Raw genomic sequence first — 6,301 nt, forward strand, 5'->3', positions numbered from 1 at the left:
TGGATGCCTTGGGAGGTGCGCATTTGCGCAAATCTTGGCGCCTTTCATCGTTGCTGCTCCTGCATGTCGCAGCCTGATGTCCAGCCCGCCCGCACTTAAAACATCTGGAAGCACTACTTCTCTTAAAGCTGCTCCAGCAGTCCTTGGCAATGTGCCCAAACTTGTTACAAGAGTAACATTTCAGCGGGGGTTTTTGGCTGGTCCTACTTCGGTCCGCTAGCGCGTTTCCGAAATTTACCTTAACCTTTTCAAGGTTGGTACTGAGACACAGGCGCCTATTCTCTCCTCTCATGCTCCGATCCACTGATGAGCAGTCGAGTTCAAACGTTGAGCATCAACATTTGCTCCTGTTAGCTCCTCTTTGCTTGCTTTCTCCTCTAGTTCCAACCGAAGTTGTCTCCGCAATTCTTTCTCTCTTTCTCTTTCAGCCCTCTCAGCCTCTTCTCGTGCTGCCTGTCTTGCTCTCTCAGCCTCTTCTTGTGCTGCCTGTCTTGCCCTCTCAGCCTCTTCTCGTGCTGCCTGTCTTGCTCTCTCAGCTTTCTCGTTTTCCTCTTTTTCTTTCTGCGCAACCCACTTTCGTAGTTCGGCCCCTGACAGGCCCAGCTGACAGCCCAACGCTACGATTTTCTCTAAATCCATGATTGCAAATGGATCGCAATCTAGCCACAATACTCTAGCCTCTAGCTAGGTATATCTACACAGAGCAAGTGAACAAGAGCACCCGCTTATAAAGGTAGTAGCAACCTATGCCAAAAAAAAAAGGTTCCATGCTCTTTCTCCTCCTCACCGCTCACATCAGACGTCCTGTCGCGGACGCCAGAAATTGTCACCCGTTTGTCACCCGAAATTGTCACTGCCAGAAGATATGGGGAGTCGACTCAAGAGAGCCAACAAACCCCACCCAATCTACAGGGCACAGGTGACAAAGGGGGTGGCCGTCTGATGTGCGGCTTTCGCCGACTAGAGCGGCAAGAATGAACAAGAGCCTTGAACGAAAAACAGCACAAATACTTATATTGAGACAGGCAAGTTACAAATACAAGCACGAGGTAGCAGATCAATAATTACAGGCAACTTAGATGGAATTCAAATACAAGAAACAGTCCAATTAGACAAGATGATACAAACAGGAGCGTTAACAAATGAATATTACGAATCGGAGCAGTTAACTAAAAAAGAAACGAACAGTTCGATGCATATGAGAGACAGAGTCCCAGCATATTCACCGACCGGGCCGGATGATGCACCGCTGTCGGAGGCGAGTCGGCTACCTGGGAAGCGTGGCTTCGCTGTAGGCCAGGCCGTCCGAGACGATCACGGTCATTCGAGGCCCGGGAGCACGTTGGAGTCCTCCAGGGCGCGGGTCGCCGATGGTGTGATGTACAAACTGGCAGGTGCAGTTGTCAATCACGACGTCCAAACGTAGCTGGTGGGTTTAGGTGCGGCTTCTCTTTTTATAGGCGCGCCGGCGCGGAGAGGGAGAGCACAACACACCACGCGCCCGCCGCCGTCAGCGAATAACTTCACTCTTCTCCCTTCTAGAATCTTCGACGCTCTTTAGAGCTGGCAAGGCCACGCGCACCTCCTCGAAAGTACTGGAAGCTTCGAGGAAACTGGAGCGACGGAGGTTTTATTTTTGTTGTTTTCTCGCCGGCGAGCCGGCGGGTGATCGCGTTACTGTCGCTTCGTTCGAGAAAGTTCCAGCCCTTTCTCGGGCCGAATAGAACCCAACTGGATGAATCGGACGACTGAAGAAGAGTTAGGCGCTGTACAATAAAATGAAAAATTTATACGATACTTTTAGACGTCGTACGCTCGAGTTTGTGACAAAGCCATATTAAAGTTCTTAAAACACGCTGATTTTTTAGCCACAAGTGACATGCTCTGTACGATAACATTAACAGAAAATTTGACTTTACACTGGCAATTCGAAGGTCGGTGTTTACCTAGTATTGGGACCGTGCGGCCGTTGTATGGCACGACCGTCGCTTCAGCCAACAGCGCCGCCCTGTGGCGAACCGCTTGTCAGTGGAATGCCGGTGGCGGTACGTTCTGCTGCGGTGCTGTTTCCAAAGCGTAAATACCCACAAGGACTTTTTTTTCAGATCGGTAAGTCTTGAAAGAAAGGTGACCTTTACGAGGTATGTCATATGTATGATTTTTGCCCATACTCAGTAATTACAAATAGCTGACGACGCTCAATGCACTAAGCTGGAGAGAGAGAGAGAGAGAGAGAGAGAGAGAGAGAGTGTGTAAAAAAAACTTTATTATTTGCAGTAGGTTTAATGGGTCGGCAGTGGGTCAGGGAGCAAACTGGTGTTAAAGACATATTACTAGAAATCAAGAAGAAGAAATGGACGTGGGCAGGACATGTAATGCGAAGGCAAGATAACCGCTCGTCATTAAGGGTAACAGAGTGGATCCCTAGAGAAGGCAAGCGTTGCAGGGGGCGGCAGAAAGTTAGATGGGCAGATGAGATAAAGAAGTTTGCGGGGATAAATTGGTCACAGTTGGCACAGGACCGAGGCAATTGGAGAATAATGGGAGAGGCCTTTGCCCTGCAGTGGGCGTAGATAAGCTGGTGATGATGATGATAATGGGTCGGGGTGGCCGCAGGCTCCAGCCTCGCGGCGACTATCGTAGCCCTGTCCACGAGGGAGAGTTGTGTCCATAGGTCAGAGCTACCCAGCGCCCCCTCAAACTGCTCGTCGGAGTAAATTAGAGGGAAAGGTTCATCAGGACAGCCCTACATGGAGTGGGGTACAGTGGAGCGTGTGTCATTGGCAGGACAATTGGGGGAGGGGTAAAGGGAGGGGTGGATGTGGTGAAGTACCGCTCGGCAAGGGAGAGCGTGAATCTGGAGGAGTCGCCATGTGCATTCCTGCGCGTGGGTGAGCTGAGAATGGGCAGGGGGGCATTTGCGGTGGGCGAGGCTGTGGCTGTAATGACTGACAACGCCGTGGTAAGTTTTCAGTCTGTCCCTGACGGATCTGGCCCCATGGTAGGGAACGAGGCTGGGGCCCGCTCAGATTGTAAGTCCTCGAGCGACGACGTGGGCTGCCACATTTCCACCGAGGCCGGCATGAGCCGAGGTCCAAATTAGATCAACCGGGGAGGTTGGGGAATTTTGAGCCTTGCTGCACGTCCAAATCAGCCGCCATTTTCCCATAGGCGGAAATTGTTTTTATTTATTTTCAGGATAAACAGGTACGTACCATCGTTGTTCCCGGTATCAAACAAAATAGACCACAAAATGCGACCTTCGTGGCACGTTTGAGCGCGAAAAGAGTGGCGGTTCGCTCAGGAAATTTTTTCAAATTGTTCCAATTATCGTCGCAACACCCTGTATTTGTATATGATGTGATAAGGGCAATCGGATCTTAACTTTAAAAATTTCTTTTACATGTTCCACGTTGTCAGAAAATTTCTTTTCTAAATTACTGGTGTCTGTAAAGTGTTCAATTTCCTAGTTTATTAACGGCAAATCAACTTCGGTGTTTCGTAACAGGTGCGGATGACTTTTCAGCACATCGCATACATCACTGTTCACTGGTAAAGCCTAGGGCTGCTTTCACGCCGCTGCACAGTCATCGAGCAGTTATCTGCTTTTTTTTTTTTTTTGCACTCCTGATCTCTGTATACTAAGGAATTCATCATACTAGCGAACATTAAGACAGGGACACAGCTAAAGAGAAGACGAAACATCTCTGGTTCATAAAGGCGCCCCCTAGGCAGAGTAAAGCTATTTGCTGCACAAGTAGTGCGGCTTCTATTGCACGATGAGATGAGGCATTAAATTTACGTAATAGGATTGCCACCTTGCCCCGAAAAAAAAAACCGACCGGCCCTTCAGATAAGTGGGGGGGGGGGGGGGGGGTTAGAAGGTTGAATTTGTGGTGAAAGAAATCCATGTTTTATGACAGGCAATGCCATATGCATTGCAGCGTTTTCCTAGAGGGGAATCAACATAACGTTTGTACTGAAAGTTACTGAAATTTTGGTTATTGCTCTGAATGTGCTGCACTGGAAAGTAACCACACATACTTCGTCCATTAAAAGCTCTCCTTTGCATTTCGCCCGCGCTCGCCCGCATATTTCCTCTGCTCGCGTGTCTTTGCGCAGCTTGCTGACACCTATTTATCGTCGTAGTTGCTGAATTAACACTTATAAAATGCCAAAAAATAAACAATCGTGGCACGATGGCGAAATACCGGCTAGTGACGACCGGTTTTAAGTATGGACCGGCAACCGGCCCGCTGTCTAAAAAACCGGTCGGGCCGGTCAAAAACCGGGCAGGTGGCAACCCTAGCGGTACGGTATCACCTCTACTCATCGGGAGCACCCTTCGGATGTAATGATGCATCGTCGTCGCAATCTCGTCTCTCCATTGCGTACGGGCGATTCTGGGACGCTTACGGCGCAACGGTCCGCCGTAAGCGTCGTAGAAACCCTCCCCCTAAGACGCCGAAGGTCGGCCGACCCTGATACATAGGAAGGCTTCCGTCCTGGGTTCCTGGCATGAACATGCCAAATGGGGGGAGAGACGAAGAGAAGCGACGTCTCGGTGACAGCCGTGGCCTCTATTTACAAGATGGCTATTCACGCTAGCCCGGGGATTTCATCTCCTTTTCAACAACAGTTTCATTCATACGGTGTAGAAACGTTAATCGGACTATATCCTCGTGATACCCAGTGTACAATATATAGCACACTCGTTCTCAGCGCTGTAGCGGTTTTCCAACAGCCGTAGAAGCTAAGACCACCTGTACAAAGAATTGCACAGACATGTGCTGCCACCTAGCGCAGAGTGGGAGAAGTCTACTGCGCGGTTCTTTTTGCGCGCCATTTTGAAGATGGCCTTCGTTCCCGTGGAATCGTTCTACTCGGCCCGGCCCAGTAAGATGCTCATATTTGCTTACCGCTTTACGAAATGGTTTGAAATTTGTGTTGGATGGATTCTTGAATGTGTAGGGATCATCTAGAACTAAATTTTATTTCGCGCAAACGTGTATTTTGTTTGTTGTCGAGCTGAAATATTTTGTGTACAATGTATTGCACACTGGGATCGAGGCACATTGTATTAGGTATTTTCGAGTGTACGTGTGCGCTGTATGTACTGTTACGATGACCAGGCAGTAAATTGATATTTATCTCTACCAAATAAGCTTTTTTTAGTTTATAATACAATGTTATCAATTTCGGATTTTCTGGATTGTGCTAGGTCTGCGGCTAAAAACTGCCGTGCCGATTTTGGAAGCCATTGCTTCTCAGAACACATCGGATCTCGACTTGTCAGAGGACGAAGAGGACACGACTGTTCTACTGAATATTTTTTATTATTCTTCTCCCTTTCCTACTCCGGCTCGTTCTCATCCTCGTCGTCCTCCCTCTCCTGCCCCTCCATCTTCTCCTCCTCCTCCTCCTCCTCCTTCTTCTTCTTCTTCTTATTCTTCTCCTTGTGTATTTATTTGTTTATTTCATTCCTTTTGTTGTTTATTTTAATATTGACTAATTTCCAAACCCGATTCCTCAGACACAAGAAGAAAAAAGCTTCCAAATTTTTAAAATTTTCCTGGAATCATCCACCTAGGCAGTTATCCCTTTGTGTTTCACGACTGTTGTTTGGCCGATCCCCTGATTGGGTATGCGCCAATAATGTTAAGGAACAACAATAACAACAAACACCCCTCCCAGATGCTTCCTCTTCGACCACGATAGCACCATTGCCTCCTGTCTCTTTCAGGACAGCGGCCGCCAGACACATGCCTGAGCTTTCTGAACCAAAGTCACCATCAAGGTGCCGTAACCCCGGATGATCACAACGCTCGAATTTTCGGTGCACTCGCTGAGACGCAATTTTTTTGTTTAACTTCCTCAAGAAACTGCTTGAAGCAGTTTCATAGCTAGAATTTCCAGCTGGAGAACTCTTTTCTTTTATTAGGCGCAATATGTAAAATTGTTTTTTTTTCGTGCACTGAATCCCGGTGTGCAATATATTGCACATACCATGGTAGGCCAACGTCACATTTTACATCAATAAAACTTTTGTTACTTTAATTTCCTGTGTCCAATGGCCTTAAGTACACGTTTTCTTCTACTACACGCGGCATGTTGTTCGTCGGGTCTCACGAGGATATAGACTATCTTGTTGCTATCCTTCAAATTGTTATTTTGCTGAGCTTAAATGTGGTTTTATCGATGTCGTTCGCTATATAATGACTAGTTCCTTGTTGGTCGAAATTAGTTTGTTGCTTAATTAGTATGGTACAGATTTGGTGGTCGGGTTTCGGGATAACAATGT

This window comes from Haemaphysalis longicornis, unplaced genomic scaffold (assembly GCF_048455015.1).
Source record: "Haemaphysalis longicornis isolate Haplotype H1 unplaced genomic scaffold, Haemaphysalis longicornis Haplotype H1 scaffold_6, whole genome shotgun sequence".
NCBI classification, from domain to species: Eukaryota; Metazoa; Arthropoda; class Arachnida; order Ixodida; family Ixodidae; genus Haemaphysalis; species Haemaphysalis longicornis.